The following is a 16888-nucleotide window of genomic DNA, read 5'->3' on the forward strand; positions in this document are numbered from 1 at the left end:
TAACCTGTATCACTAGATTCATCTCTCTCTCTCTCTCCTAAATCCTAAATCTCATAGCACTCAAGGATTTAGCTTATAACAAATTGTTTTCAATATTTATGTGTTGCTTTTTAATTGTTGTCATGTTATTTCCTCTATATATACTTTATCTCTTTTAAAATCTTTATTCCAGAAGTATGTTTCTTTACATGCCATGAGTTCTTTGCACACAGTGGGCATTGAATTAGTTCTTTATGACTGATCCACTCAGTGAATTATAGGATACTGAGAGGGGCTTTAAGAGTCTAGCTTGGAAGGAGATCCAGACTCAGACTCTATGAGGCTCCTTCTCTTCCCCTGGGTGAACCTGGGTCAGATTTTGGCCATTAAAGAAGAAAGCTTATTTCACTAGCTTACTGTGGGGCACAGCCTGACTTTAAGTGATTAGGATGGTGAGCAAAGTACCCTACCCAAGAAAGTGAAGACAAGCGAGATTTGGCCAGACATTCAGCCACCTCACTTCACCATGTGAGTGAGATGCTGGTCACTGGAGAAGTCATTGCTCATGGTTGCTTCTAATTGTTGCCTCTGTGTCTTCACATTTTATACTGTGGGTTTTCAGTATAAACTGTTTCTTCTGGGGCTTTTAGTTGGATGTTCTGTGTGGAGAAGTTCCCATTCATGCGACACAGGAGATTTTTATTGGCACCTCCATAAATGCCATATGACATATTTGTGGATGAGTGTAGCAGGCACGATCAGCTCAGCCCCCAAGTTCCAGGGTAACCTGATGAAGGCTTAAGTTCAGTTGGCAGGATGAATTACACCATCGATTCAACTGTCCATGTGTTTTTCTGTAGTTATTTCTGTTCAGAGTTCTGTATGCCTAGTCCCATGAAACAATATAAGTAAAGGATTAAACAGAAGTATTGGCCCATAGATGTCAACATGTTTCTCTAAGGAATCCTTTCACCTCTTGAGCCCCATGAGTTAATATGTGCAGAATATTTGAGGCGGTGCCGGGTCCACAGTAAGCAACCCGCAATGTTAGCCTCCATTATGATTGCTGTTATTCATTCAAAAACAAAGGAAGTAAAAAGCATGTATGGTTAGTGTATACATATGTGGAATATTTGTGTGTGTGCACATGTGTGTCTATGTGCCACACTCCACACTTTAGCTTGAATGAAGTTTTTTTCTAAAACACCAATCTGATCAGATCATCCATTTTCGTTTCTCATTTGCCCACACTACTTACTCCATTACTTAAATTCAGCTGTGGGTCTTTAAATATGGTGAGCTAAAGTGTCTGTTTCTTTGAGTCATCTTTCAGGATCTCCAGGTTCCTTCCTGTATTTCAAACATCCATAGCTTGTCACTCCTCAAATGTCTGTTTTCCCAAATCCGTAATTTCTGCAATGATGGAAATACTCTGTTAGTACAGTGTCCAATATGGTAGCCACTAGCTGCATGTAACTACAGAATATTTGAAATATAGCAAGTATAACTAAGATACTGAAGTTTAGATTTTATTTTAATGAGTTTACATTGAAATGGAAATAGCCAAATATTGGACAGCACAGTTTCAGATCCTGTTTTTGCTTATTTCTCTGCCACAACTGGGCTTCCCTGCTGGGTCAGTGCTAAAGAATCTACCTGCAATGTGGAAGATAGAGTTTTGACCCCTGGGTCAGGAAGATCCCCTGGAAAAGGGAATGGCAACCCACTCCAGTAATCTTACCTGGGAAATCCCATGGACAGAGGATCCTGGCAAGCTACAGTCCATGGGGTCACAAAAGAGTCAAACAGGACTTAGCAAGTAAGCAACAAATAAAGAAACAATTGCCACAGCTAGTCTCTGTGACTAAAATGTACTTCTGTCTTCCTTATTTAAATATACAGATTGGCTCTTCAACTCAACGATGCCTGAGTACCTTCCTTGACTTCCCCAGAGAACTTTTCTTCCCTTCTAGGGACCTGTGCTTTCATTAGAAAATGACATGCCACAGTAATTATTTATCAGTAATTATTTACCTGCGTCCACCAGACTGGGAGCCCTGGAAGGAAAGTAACCCCATGCCTGCTACAGAGCCTGGCACATAATAAGCACTTTTTACATATTTGAATAAATTGATTTGGGTGGATATAATGATCAGTTCAGTTCAGTTCAGTCATTCAGTTGTGTCCAACTCTTTGTGACCCCATGGACTGCAGTACACCAGGCCTCCCTGTCTGTCACCAAATTCCTGAGTTTACTCAAACTCATGTCCATTGAGTTGGTGATGCCATCCAACCATCTCATCCTCTGTTGTCCCCTTCTCCTCTTGCCTTCAGTCTTTCCCAGCATCAGGATCTTTTCAAAGGAGTCAGTACTTAACATCAGGTGTCCAAAGTATTGGAGTTTCAGCTTCAGCATCAGTCCTTCCAATGAATATTCAGGACTGATTTCCTTTAGGATGGACTGGCTGGATCTCCTTGCAGTCCAAGGGACTCTCAAGAGTCTTCTCCAACACCACAGTTCAAAAGCATCAATTCTTCAGCACTCAGCTTTCTTTATAGTCCAACTCTCACATCCATACATGACTACTCGAAAAACCATATCTTTGACTAGATAGACCTTTGTTGGCAAAGTAATGTCTCTGCTTTTTAATAGGCTGTCTAGGTTGGTCGTAACTTTTCTTCCAAGGAGCAAGCATCTTTTAATATCATGGCTGCAGTCACCATCTGCAGTGATTTTGGAGCCCCTCAAAATAAAGTCTGTCACTGTTTCCATTGTTTCCCCATCTATTTGCCATGAAGTGATGGGACCAGATGCCATGATCTTAGTTTTCTGAATGTTGAGTTTTAAGCCAACTTTTTCATTCTCCTCTTTCACTTTCTTCAAGAGGCTCTTTAGTTCTTCTTCACTTTCTTCCGTAAGGGTGGTGTCATCTGCATATCTGAGGTTATTGATATTTCTCCCGGTAATCTTGATTCCAGCTTGTGTTTCCTCCAGCCCAGCGTTTCTCATGATGTACTCTGCATATAAGTTAAATAAGCAGGGTAACAATTTACAGCCTTGATGTACTTCATTCCCGATTTGGAACCAATCTGTTGTTCCATGTCCAGTTCTAACTGTTGCTGCTTGACCTGCATCCAGATCTCTTAGGTGGCAGGTCAGGTGGTTTGGTATCCCCATCTCTTTAAAAATTTTCCACAGTTTGTTGTGATCCACACAGTCAAAGGCTTTGGCATAGTCAATAAAGCAGAAGTAGATGTTTTTCTGGAACTCTCTTGCTTTTTCAGTGATCCAGCAGATGATGGGAATTTGATCTCTGGTTCCTCTGCCTTTTCTAAATCCAACCTGAACATCTGGAAGTTCATGGTTCATGTACTGTTGAAGTCTGGCTTGGAGAATTTCGAGCAGTACTTTGCTAGCGTGTGAGATGAGTGCAATTGTGCAGTAGTTTGAGCATTCTTTGGCATTGCCTTTCTTTGGGATTGGAATGAAAACTGTCCTTTTCCAGTCCTGTGGCCACTGCTGAGCTGCTGAGTTTTCCAAATTTGCTGGCATGTTGAGTGCAGCACTTTCACAGCATCATCTTTTAGGAATTAAAATAGCTCAACTGGTATTCCATGACCTCCACTAGCTTTGTGGAGGTGGATATAATGATGATTAATGATTAATGATATAATGATTGTGGATATAATTATGTGAACAAATAAAGCCAGTCTCTGTTAGATACTATAGAAAATTAAGTGTGTTCCATTGATGGGGCAAGTTTAAGCATTTTAGAAATACAACAGAGAAGATCCTCTGGCTGGTCAGTCACTCTTACTTTGCACAAGCATGGTAGATATCCAGGGGACCAGAAAAGCAATGTATATTCTTAATTAGTTAACCTGTCCCCCTCTGGTATTTGCAATACATTTAACCTAGGAATTATACGGCCTTAGTACTCAGGACATCGTGGCCAGATCAGATTTGGCCCAAGTCATATTGTACACAGATGCAAACATATGCCACTGATTGCAAAAAAATTAAATTTACTTACTGTTTGGACGAGGACACCTCAGCTGCGATTCACTTATTTCAGAATTGACAGCATTGTGATGGTTTAGCCATCTGTCCCACATGTGACATGCTCAGCTCACGTACACTCGTGACAGCATGGGTATTGGCTAGTGGTGTTGTCCAAAGTGAATGCAAACATCTAATGTTCACACACAGAAAATCGGTTTAAAGGTAGCTGCTCTGTTCTCCTCACTCCATCTCCTCCACTCCCCCACCCAGCCAAGTCTTACTTCATTGAAAAATAGAAGTGAGACTAGTGGAGGAATAGAATGGCTCAGCCTTAACTTCCTTATTCCAAGGGAGGCTCCCTAGGTCAGCTTCAATCCCTTTCAAACATCCCCGGCTGACTTTGCAGACAGGGCACCACCCCCTCCATCTCTGAAGCTGGGCAGTGGCCCTTTTTGTTTTCATGTGCTGAAAATAAAGTGTTCACATGAGCTCATTTACAGAGAATGGAGTTGGCAGTCTTATCAGGAGAAGAGAAAGGAGCTCTGAAGATGAAAAGCTCCTGCGGTGACAGAAGTCTTTATTACTTTGGGCAGTAATGGAATGCAGTGTATACAGGGTAAAGTGACGGCTACCTAGAGCATTTAGGGAAAACCAGAGCAGTAATCGTGTTTTATGTTGTTCCTCATCTGACTTTCTCAGTGAGCCAGTTGACCCCAGGGATGGGGCTTGTACAGGTTGGAAGCAGTGTAAGAATGTGTGTTCTTCTCCAGAGGAAACGAAGCTGCGGGTAATCCCTGATTGCTCTCTGAATTGGCTTTGGGGCAGCGTGCATTCAAAATAATGCATATGAAACATAGCAATAAACCTTTATCTTTGCCCTGTGCTACTAAAATATGTAACTTGTTACAGTTTTTTTTTTTTTTTTCTTAATGTTCTCCCATGTTCCTACCAAAATTCTGCGGAGAAGAGATGCCACTGATGCTTTGCATAATTGTTTTCATAATCTGGCACTGCAGAACATAAAATCGCCCCGTGGATCCCAAGGGTTTTGAGGCAGTGTAAGCAGAAATTCAGCATTCTAAGAAATCAGAAGTTGGGGAAAAACAGTCAGGAATGCCCTCAGCTTTTTCACTGAGTTGCACCTGAATAGACAGCTAATTAGGCTCTCTCAAAATTTATTTGTCTCCAGAAATAGAGGAAAGGTACAAAAAGCATAATAGAAATGAAATCTGTGCTGCACCCTTCCCAAGAAATTGACATTTTATGCATTTGACATTTGATAGTAGCAGTTTATCTTTTAAATTATTTGAAACTTGGTTTTCTGAAATAATTTAAACAGATTTTTACTGTACATACTTCCCCACAGAATATATTTTTATCAAGTGAAAAGATAAAATAAGTCCAATTATGATTGATTATGTTGGAATTTAGCGTTTGTAATCGAAGTTTCCTGTTTCTATGTGTATCACAGCCCTGTCGTTTTTGAGCTAACATGAGTTCCTAAAGTAATGAGAGCTGAGTGCTGTGTGAATTTTAGACATCAAGTAAGCCTTCCCATGTAATAGTGTCAGCTTTGAAAAATAAAAATGTTTTCTATCATTAGACATTGTTTAATGTGCTTCATACTGGTTTGTTCTAATCATACTAGCTTTTTCATTTCAAACATTTGCCTAGAGAACAGTGTCCCTCTCATCTTTCTTAGAAAGAGAGAAGATAGATTTCTCACTCTCATACAAGCACTTGCACGATTTTACCTTGAGGAGTTTATGGAAACATCACTGTTAGCCATAGCCTACTCTCTGCAGCTCCGATCAAGTGGTTGCCTATTATGCTGTGACAGATGCTAAAAATGCCCCAGGTCTCAAAATAGCTGCTCTACCAAGATACTACTGAGTCCTGAAATTCCACCAATAATGACTGACTTTTTTTTTTTTTTTTTTTTTGCCTGCCTTGCAAATGTTTCCTTTACATGCTATGTTCTTCTTTCCTGGGAAAGACATAGACGAAGGCCATAGAGAATGAATATTTACTGAGTGTCTGCTGTGTGCCTGGTACTGTGTAAGGCCTTATAGAGATGCTGTTTTCCTAATTTCTCAATCTAGCCAGGCAGGAGAGGGAACAAAAGATACTCAAAGGTGTTCATGAATTGTGCAAAGATCACACAGCGAAAAAGTGGTGGAGCTGTGATTCAAGCTAAAAGCAGTCATTTTTTCACTCCACTTTCTTGTGAAATGAGTGATTAGCTTTCATGAGTTGGTTCCAGGATGTTGAACACTCTGGTCAGATGGTGGGATGGAGGGAGAGGACCAGTCTTGACAGGTGGGAGTGATGAAAGACAGTTTGCCAAGTCTTCCCTCTCGATCGGATGTTTGGCCACATAACAGGACTGATGGAACCATTGAGCACATAGATTTTTGAGGACATTTTGCTATTCTCAAAATATTCCTACTTAAAAGAGTACTCAAAAGGGTATTGTTGTCCCCAAAAGACATTAATTTCTAGATAGAAGATTGGAAACCTAAACATTTAAAGGATAATAAAGTGTATTTGTAATGCACATTTGAATACTAACAATGGCTGGCATGTCTGGTACCGGAGACTCATCTCATTTTGTCACCGTGTGTCTGCGAGGTATATACTGGTTTCAGACCCATTCCACACATGAGCAAGCTGAGGCCCCAAAGAAATGAAGATCACACATCTGGGAAGTGATGCAGCTGGGGTTTGATCCAGTTTCATAACTTTAAAGTCACAATGCCACCACCATGAAATGCTTCCTCAGGGCTTCCCTGCTGACTCAGTAGTAAAGAATCTGCCTGCCTATGCAAGGAGACGCAAGAGACACAGGTTCAAACCCTCGGTCAGGAAGATCCCCTGGAAAAGGAAATGGCAAGCCATTCTGGTATTCTTGCCTGGAAAATTGCGTGGACAGAGGAGCCTGACAGGCTACAGTCCATGGGGTTGTAAAGACTTGGACAGGACTTGGCGACTAAGCCTGCACACACCAGTTTTAAGAGATTTTCCTTGTGTTTCAGGATGCAAACTCCTAGTAAGATTTAGTCAGTGTGAGTAGAATAAATCCTAGAATGACTCACTGGGAATTTATTCAAACCTATCCATAGATACTTTTGATTTCAAATCTGTGAACTCTATCGAATGACTTTAGATAATTTACTAACTTTATTGAAATGTACCAGGTGGTTGACTTATAATTAGTTGGCTTTTTAGAGGAATAATTAAGATGCAGATAGTTATTTACTATTGGCCATTATCAGCATTCAGTCTTCCAGGCAGTGCTCGGCCTGGTTGTCATAGGTGTTCCCCTTTAAAAAGACAAGGTTGGGGCATGGGGGAGGGTCAGGGTCAGGGCTGGAATTGTCTTTTAATGTTTTTCGAACAATGAGCCTATATTTCCATTTAATTAAAACAGTAAAGTTCGGCCTCAGATATATGAAATTCACCAACAACCATAATTGATTTTGTTCATTTTCTTTTTTTTTTTTTTCTTTCCACTTCTTAAAAAAAAAAATCACAATTAACAATAAAGGACCATCCCTTTTAGTTAAAAAGCTAAGCAACAATGGAAGAGAAGATAAATGACTATAGCCTTCCCTACGTTAATTGAGATGGCACAGTGACTGTTATTCATTCGGATTGAGCAATCTGAACAATACCAGCTTACTTCAGTGGCAGTTCGTTGTTTAAATGACTTTTTTTTTTTTATAATAATGGTGGATGCAGACAGTTCCTTGTATGCAAGGAAGGCAGCCACGTGATACTCATGTAAGTTGGTAACTGTGGTCCACCACCTTGTGATGGATTGAATCTGCCTCAGTTTCCTCATTTGTAAAACGGGAAAGCACAATACTTAACTCTTAAAGTGAATATGAGAATCCAGAGAGGTAAGGTCGATGAAGTGCTTCATGAACCAGAAAACAGCACACAGTTTCCCATGGTCTCAAACCATCCTCAGGTTTGATAATTTCCTGGAAAGGCACATGGAACTCAGGAAGGAACTGCACTTACTATTTTTGGGTTCTTATAAAGAAAAGCAAATGGGAAATAGGCATAGAGTGAGGGATGGGCAGGATTTCAGAGCTTCTCTGCCCTCTCTGAATGCTCTGTCCTCCCAGCACCATGATATTTACCAGCTGGGAAGCTCTCCAAACTGAGTCCCATTTTTAGGGTATTTCATGGAGGTTTCTACAAAATAATCACGGCTGATTGAATTATTGGCCATTGGCAACTAATTCAATCTCTAGCCACTATCTGCTCCCTGGAAGTTTTGCGTAGGGGTGTGGGGTTGAAAGTTCCAAATTTCTAATCAAGGTTTGGCCTTCCTGACCAAGAGTCCCCATCCTGAAGTGGTCAAGGGGCTCACAGAGAGTTGTCTCATGAGCACCAAAGTGACTCCTATCATGCTTATTTATCACTTAGACAGTTCTGATTTTAGGAGCTGTGTGTCAGGAATGGGGACAAAGATGCAGTTTCTTTCTATGATACCACAGGTGTTGTTTTGAGTGCTTGTATAAAAGGAGCATCACCATGCCATATGGTTATGGTCATGTGTCAGTAAAGCTGAAGCTTTAGAAAGTCAGCTGTCAGTAAAGCATCATAGACTTAAGAGACAAAAAAAGGACATGTACTATCATCCCATGCGTAGTTACTGAACGCGAGTCTGATGGAGACGCTGTCTGTGGCCTATATGAGAGTAAAATGAAGTTGGGTTTTTAGTTCTCCTGTTGCTCTTCCATGCTCCCCAGTGAGGGATCAGACAATACTGTTCCTATTTAAAGGCCTGAAATCACAGGGTAATATTCAGTCTTGGATTTTCTTCATTAGAACCACTTCTGCTGCCCTCTGCTTTCATTTTCTCCAAAAATCCATAACAGGATCTGTAGCCCAGAAAACATATCGATGAACTTTGTAAGTGAAGCACAGTTTTACCTGGTGTAAGATTGCAGGAGTCTTTACTTCCTTACTCCAGAGAGAAGAGTAGCTGGTTTCAGCTCCTTTTTATGGGTTTAACCAAACTCTTTTGCCCATCCTTAACATGAACAACATCCAAATCAGTGCGGATTGTCCAGTTCTTTAAGTTCATAACCTTCAGAGTACTCTAGAGTGATAATTCATGTGAGATTGGGGTTTGGAAGGATTTAACTTAAAAAATAACAGAAATAGAAAAGTTAATTCAGTCCCTTGGACCGTAGAACTGTTGGTAGCATAGAGCTTTGTGGTTTTTGTAAAAGATGTAAGATTGTACAGTTTAATTGTGTTGATACTTACTCCTTTGACTCTGGTCTGCTCTTTTTTTTTTTTTTTTTTTTTTTTTTTTTTACAGTGTGTTAAAGAAAATGCAAAGATATATTACAACTCAAGCACTGAACACATGCACACACATCTACATAGACACAAACAGCGGTACGATAGGATGTAATAATGTCCCTTCCCTTTGGATATGATGCATTATATCAGTCATGCTATTAATAATGACTGCCTTTAGGAGAGTTTTGGTTTAGATAAGAATCTGTGATACTGCATATATGTTCATCTACCGTGTGTGCTGTGCTCAGTTGCTTCAGTCATGTCTGATTCTTTGCGACCTATCGACTGTAGTCCACCAGGCTCCTCTGTCCGTGAGATTCTTCAGGCAAGAATACCGGAGTGGGTTGCTGTACCCTCCTCCAGGGGATCTTGCCAACCCAAGAATCAAACCCATATCCCCGGCATCTCCTGCATTGCAGGCAGGTTCTTTACCTTACTGAGCCCTCTGAGAAGCCCATATTTTCATCAAGGCTGATTTAAAAATATCTTAAAGACTATACATTCACACTTAGTTTAAGATGCTCAGTTTTATCGTAACTTACAGTAATATTGACATGTGCTCCTTAAGTTGATATTATATAATTTCTTCAATTGTACTGTCCCCATTCATTTTGCTAAGCTTGTAGGAATCCCACCTCCTAGTGGTTTGTTCTCCTTCAATTAATGTACTATAATAGTCAGCAATTTTCCCCCTCCTACTTTTGAAATCACCATTCCTAGTTTCCTCCATCCCATTTCACTTATTGTTTCTTCACTGTATTTATGAGAAGTTTCCAAGATTGGTCCTAGCCCTTCCATTCTACTTTCTGAAAAGCAAATCTGCATTTACATTTTTACATGTCTGCATTGGGACTCAAGTTTACACCACCAGTTCTGAGTTCTGACTTGAATTTCAGTTTTGAGTTCTGTGTGCTATACCTTGGATTTCCCCAAATCATCTCAAGCTTGACAGGCATAACACTATACTTGTTATCTTTGTTTTGAAACCAATGCCTTCTTCTGGTTCCCCCATTTTGGCCAAGAACACTGTTTTTTCCTTTGGGATCCAGATTTTGGCTCTTCTTTGACCCTGTTTTCTCTTCCCCTGCCACATTGTCAGTCTTGAACTTGCCCTTCTCTTTGTTCCCATTGCCTGTAAGGTCTCAGAAAAGGATCCAGGAGATTCTCAAAGTGTCTGTTTGGGAGGAAGGGGCTGGAGAGAGCAATGGGTATATTATCTACTGTTCTTTATTTTTTACTTTTTCTATTTTTAAACTTTTTTTAATACATTTATTGAGTTTTGGAAAATGAAGATTATGTATAATACACACCCACACACACACACACTCACAGTAGTTTAAGGAGCACTTGGAATTAGAAAAATAAGTCCAAGATCTTGATCACAAGTTGCTTATCTCCTCTGACTCTACAAATTGGAAATATCAAGCCTATGTTTATAGCACTGTTAGGAATTAATGAGATTATATCCGTGAAAGTGCTTTGTAGACATTAATAATTCACTTGGGTGTTTTTGCTTACTGTATTCCAAAATCTTTGAGGGAGAGTTGATTGATATATTTGAAATGTCTGGAATATAAAGCGGTGTTATATTAAATTTATTTAATTTAAAAATGAAAAGTATAGTTATTTCTATCTTATATAAGGCAATGCAGAAGTTCAGTTCAGTTCAGTTCAGTCGCTCAGTCGTGTCCGACTCTTTGAGACCCCATGAATAGCAGCACGCCAGGCCTCCCTGTCCATCACCAACTCCTGGAGTTTACCCAAACTCATGTCCATGGAGTCGGTGATGCCATTCAGCCATCTCATCCTCTCTCGTCCCCTTCTCCTCCTGCCCCCAATCCCTCCTAGCATCAGGGTCTTTTCCAATAAGTCAAGTCTTCACATGAGGTGGCCAAAGTATTGGAGTATCAGCTTCAGCATCAGTCCTTCCAATGAACACCCAGGACTGATCTCCTTTAGGATGGACTGGTTGGATCTCCTTGCAGTCCAAGGGACTCTCAAGAGTCTTCTCCAACACCACAGTTCAAAAGCATCAATTCTTCGGCGCTCAGCTTTCTTCATAGTCCAACTCTCACATCCATACATGACCACTGGAAAAACCATAGCCTTGACTAGTCGGCCCTTTGTTGGCAAAGTAATGTCTCTGCTTTTGAATATGCTATCTAGGTTGGTCATAACTTTTCTTGCAAAGAGCAAGCATCTTTTAATGTCATGGCTGCAATCACCATCTGCAGTGATTTTGGAGCCCCTCAAAATAAAGTCTGACACTGTTTCCCCATCTATTTCCCATGAAGTAATGGGACCAGATGCCATGATCTTTGTTTTCTGAATGTTGAGCTTTAAGCCAACTTTTTCACTCTCCTCTTTCACTTTCATCAAGAGGCTTTTGAGTTCCTCTTCACTTTCTGCCATAAGGGTGGTGTCATCTGCATATCTGAGGTTATTGATATTTCTCCCGGCAATCTTGATTCCTCCAGCCCGGCGTTTCTCATGATGTACTCTGCATATAAGTTAAATAAGCAGGGTGACAATTGACAGCCTTGACGTACTCCTTTTCCTATTTGGAACCAGAAGTTAAATCATAGTAATTAATTTATTAACAGAAATGAACCGCATTGCCTGGTTTTATTTGTTGTTTGATGTATGAGTTCCTCACTTTCAGGTCTTCATATATTAAAAGGTTATAGAAGAAATAGTAGCCTAAGAAGATGAGAGAGATAACAGCAGTATAATTTTGCATGTCTGCTAAATTCAAATGGTACTGATTTTACATCCTAATATCCCTAATCATGAGCAAACATCAATCAAATTAAACCATTAGTGCGTATGAAGTCGCTTCAGTAGTCTACAACTCTTTGCAGCCCTGTGGAACGAAGCCTGCCAGGCTCCTCTGTCCATGGAATTCTCTAGGCAAGAATCCTGGAGTGGATTGCCATGCCCCTCCTCCAGGGGATCTTCCTGACCCGGGGATCGAACCCGTGTCTCTTAACATCTCTTGCATTGGCAAATAGGTTCTTTCCCACTAGCGTCGTCTGGGAAGGCCCCATTAGTTTGAAAGTAAAAACAAAAATCACAGATTGAATCCACTTACGTGTTGATATTGGTTCGGATGAATTGAGCATTTGTCAGGAAGAAGACATGTAAACATAGCTTGCCCACAAAGATGGGGAAGAATTTGCACAACTATCTGTAATACATTGCACATTCATTTCATATTTGTACTGTTGCTGCTAAAATGGGATTTTACTCTTTTCAGAATTCATGCAGTTGCAGATGTTTAATGTAGAATTTGGATTAATGACTCAGTGTAAGCTTTCTAAATAGAGTCGTGCTTAGGAAGTGGACACACCTGGGCAATAGCACACTACTCGCATGCACACTAATTATCCTGTACTTGTTCATAGCAAGCCTGCAGGCTATCCCTGCTTTAAACAGGTTGATTACTAAGGGGGGGACACTCTGCTTGTTTCTTACTCCATAATGGTTTCCTCTCGTATTCCTTTTCTTTTGTCTCTTTCCAAGTAGTTTTATTCAAAATGATGAGTTCTTTTCTGAAACTCTAAACATAGATGCTTTTGTAAGAGCAGGAAGGGAAGCAAGCCTTCTCTGGTGACAATTATTGTCCTTATTTTTTTTTTTTTTTTATTCATTTTTGGGTTAATTTAGTCTGGCTAAAATTACATACATATTCATGTTTCTTAATAAGAACAAAGCTTTTCCTCTTGGTTATTTTCCATAAATTTGTCCTCATGAGCAATTTGATAGACATGTACTTTAACTATTAGAATGAAAGTCCATAGTGAATCCATGGAACTTGGTTTCAGATCTATAATTCATTAACTCCTTCCCCAAAGATCTAAATGCTTCTTCATCAGATTACGGTAAAATAGCTACTGTTTTCTTTTGAAATTTTGGAGGGGGCACATTGCAATCGAGGTGCAGACTGTCATTAGAATTTCTGAATATAATTTCATTTTGGTCCAAAGCATTGATTTGAAGCATAATTATAGATTGTGGAATTAGATATTATTTTTCAAAAATGGTTTTCTTGCTTAGAATTCCATAGAATGTCTGTCTGAATTTTTATAGTAGATATATAGTTACTTTATTTCCATTGCCAGTATACTCTTTGTATGAGATTTATAATACCTCGTCTAGATTGTAGTATCAATAAATAATATGATAGTATTTTTTAAAACTTGGGTAATCATATGTGTATTGTTTGGACAGCATATATAGAAGTTATAAGTAGGATAAAATGTCTTAAGTGTTGCAGCAGTGCTAATAAAGGAAGATTTGGAAACCCCAAAGTTACTTTGGCTATTAGATTCCTTGGACAAGTAGAAGTTGGCATAAAGATTTTTATGATTTCAGTTAACAGTTGCATCATTATTAGGTGATGTGTTTTAAAAATAATGCATCCCTCTAATGGCCAAAGTTAATGTACCTCTTAACCTTACCACTAATTGTCTTTAAAAGAAAACACTGATTATTGGTTTTCAAAACCACAGCTATTTCATCTGTGGCAAAACTCTTTTGAAGTTCTTCTTTTCAAAATATTTTAAAAGCAATCTTTATTCCAGAATTTTGAAAGATTGTGCTAAAGTTTGTTTTGGTAAAGAAGCTGAAACCCAGGTAGCTTCAGAAATTATACTTAAACCAGATAGGAAAGTGGAAAAGTTGGACAGGTTTGAATTTTCAGTTTTAGGAATTGTTAATGTGGTTCTGAATTATCCTTTGTATATATTCATATTTCACTATATAAAAAGTGGAATACTGTTACTGGAATTTCTTGAAAAGGGTAAAAACTAAAAATATAAAATAGCTCTATTTTTATGTATGTTCATTGAATTCAGACATTGGATTGATAAAATTTATATAATTGATCCTATATTTCTATTTATGTTGCATTATCTAATAGCAACATGTTATGGTTTAAAATTATGCATAACTGTTCACAAACATCTATTAGGATATTATTTGATGTAATTAACATCCCATTTCTGAAAATATATCTTGTTTTCCTCAAAAATCAGATTCCCTCCCTTATTTTTTTTTCAGGGACTATTTTAGAATTTATTCCTCCTTTGTTTTGTGCTTAATTAACTCCTTGATTTCAAGAAAAATTTTACACCATTGTATTCCAAATCCAGATCTGTCCACCTTGTTTTGTTAAATATGCAACACATGATTGAGATATGGAGATAGTACAGTGTTCGGTGTAATCCTATGTTAACGACTTCACAAAAAATTCAGCACACATTAACACGTTTACTAAGTGAGGCAGTATAGATTTACAGGAGTCCATGCCACATTTTTAATTTTCCCATTTTCTTTAAGTGTACCTCAGTCTTGAAAAAGAAAATCTATAATAAATATCAGGGAAACAGAAAACCAAGCATTCTTTTCTGTAGATGATTTCTTTTTACCTTCATACAGGGTCTCTTCTGTATCTTATTTAACTTTTAAAATGTATCTCAATTTGGGACTGAATACATGTTGATAGATAAATGAACTGTCATTTTATTAGAACCAATGACTAAAATAATTCTCGTTATATTTCTTTTCATTCTTAACAATGTTACCAATGAACATTTATTGAATGTGTTTGATACCATGAGATCTTTCAAGTTTTCAGCATACAGCTGGTCTTAACAACTCCATGATATGCAGATATTCTTGAATTATATCCCCAGCAGTAAAAACTACATCATATTATGGACAGATATGCAGAGAATTATTGAGTTGAGGTCTATTTTTTTTGCATTTTAATACTAAGCAGTACTTTTGTTATTACTTTTGTAAATAGCAAGTAAAACACATGAAGTGATGTAAACATTTTTAAGATATACAGATTATTATCAGAGCTGGAAATTATATGAAATTTGGGAAATCATTTCAGTAATAGCCAAGCAAGGAATGCTCAGAAAAGCTTATATTTTTCCCGTTTATAGCATGTTTTAACAACAAGGTATTTTGATTTAAAAAACATATCAATTATTTTTAAAAAGATCTGACCAGTCCTAAATATACACACATACGTTTGTGTGTGTATGTGTGTATATATGGGCTTCCCTGGTGGCTCAGTGATAAAGAATCTCCTTGCCAATGCAGAAGACACAGGTTCAATCCCTGGGTCAGGAAGATCCCCTGGAGATGAAAATGACAACCCACTTCAGAATCTTTGCCTAGAGAATCCCATGGACAGACGAACCTGGCAGGCTGCAGTCCATGGGGTCACAAAAGAGTCGGACATGACTGAGCAACTGAGCATTCATGTGTGTGTATATATATGCATATATATACATATATATGTATATACACACATACACACATACATGTATATACACACACACGTGTGTGTGTGTGTGTATGAATATAATACATATAAAATTAAATCAGGTAGCCAGATGAGAGAAGTAGGAAGAATGAAAAGAATGACTTTGCTGTGGTTCCCCCTGCCAACCCCGTATCACATGAAGTCTTTGTCTATATTAACTGTCTCCTTAGGATTTGGTTAAGGGCATGAGTAAACCAACATATATGGCTCTGGTGTTGTACTTTTTCCAGTCTCAACATGGTGATGGAAATGTTGTGACATTTAAGTGTGTTCTTGGGCTTCTTTGGTGGCCCAGTTACTACCCTTTCTTGACCTACCATGTCTTGAGTTCAGTTTCAAGGTCTTCCATTTCCTTGGCCATTAAGGACCCTGTGTGCTGAAGAGGAAAGCCAAGAAGCTATTGTGGATAGTGGGCAGGAGGTGGTGGTGGTGGTGGTCATGCTACCCAGTAACAGCCTTCTTGATTATTAGGGCACTTAGATGACAACTTCCAGGGGATTCCTATCCAGTTCTTTTGATGGCAGCAAAGATGAGATGCTTGTTAAAGTGAGTTTCTGAAATATGAAGAGTAGAGGAAGCCCTTACCTCTCTGTCAGAGGCTCATGTTGCATGAGTGGTTTGGTATTGATGAGACTCAGGGAATAACCATTTCGTTCAGCAGGTGTACAGATTTGACTCCTCTCTGTTGTGAATACATTTATATTTTAATTAATCCTGGCTTCAGTGATAATATTACTGCTGGTTGTCCAGTGTGTGTCATGATCTGTTTAAAGACTCATTTCTTCCCCCCATGTATTTTTAAAGAGTTAATGATTAAGTGATTTTTAGTACCTTCTTTTAATCATAGAGGTTTTATTTTTTAAACTCTCAAGTCTTTTGAAATTTAGTTTCTTTCCTTTCATTTCTCTTAAAACATCTTGGATAGTAACATGGTCTTGGCCATCTCCCACTGACACCCACCCCCTCCAGCTGTCAGTTGCATCTTCTAGTCCATTGTGTTTGTTGATCTACCAAACCAAAGAAATCATTATTAAAACCAAATTCCTACTAGGACAGTTCCAAAAGGTGTTCAGCATATTTTACTCTTTTTCACATCGAAGACCCTCTCTTCCATATTACGCAATAAGTTGGGGGAGGAAAGGTCTAGGCCAACAGAAGAGCAGTTCTTTGTCAGTTAATTCCCAATAATGATTAATTTGGTGTCATCTTACTGACAGTCATGACACATCAATTGTATTATA

The 16888-nt window shown here is 38.7% G+C and overlaps 1 protein-coding gene across 15 annotated transcripts in view; it reads left to right on the plus strand.

The window, feature by feature from the left end:
• Nucleotides 1-16888, plus strand: part of ESRRG (estrogen related receptor gamma) — a 693861-nt gene that overhangs the window by 588300 nt on the left and 88673 nt on the right. The window lies entirely within an intron of this gene.

The sequence above is a fragment of the Bubalus bubalis genome, chromosome 5 (genome assembly GCF_019923935.1).
Source record: "Bubalus bubalis isolate 160015118507 breed Murrah chromosome 5, NDDB_SH_1, whole genome shotgun sequence".
NCBI lineage: Eukaryota > Metazoa > Chordata > Mammalia > Artiodactyla > Bovidae > Bubalus > Bubalus bubalis.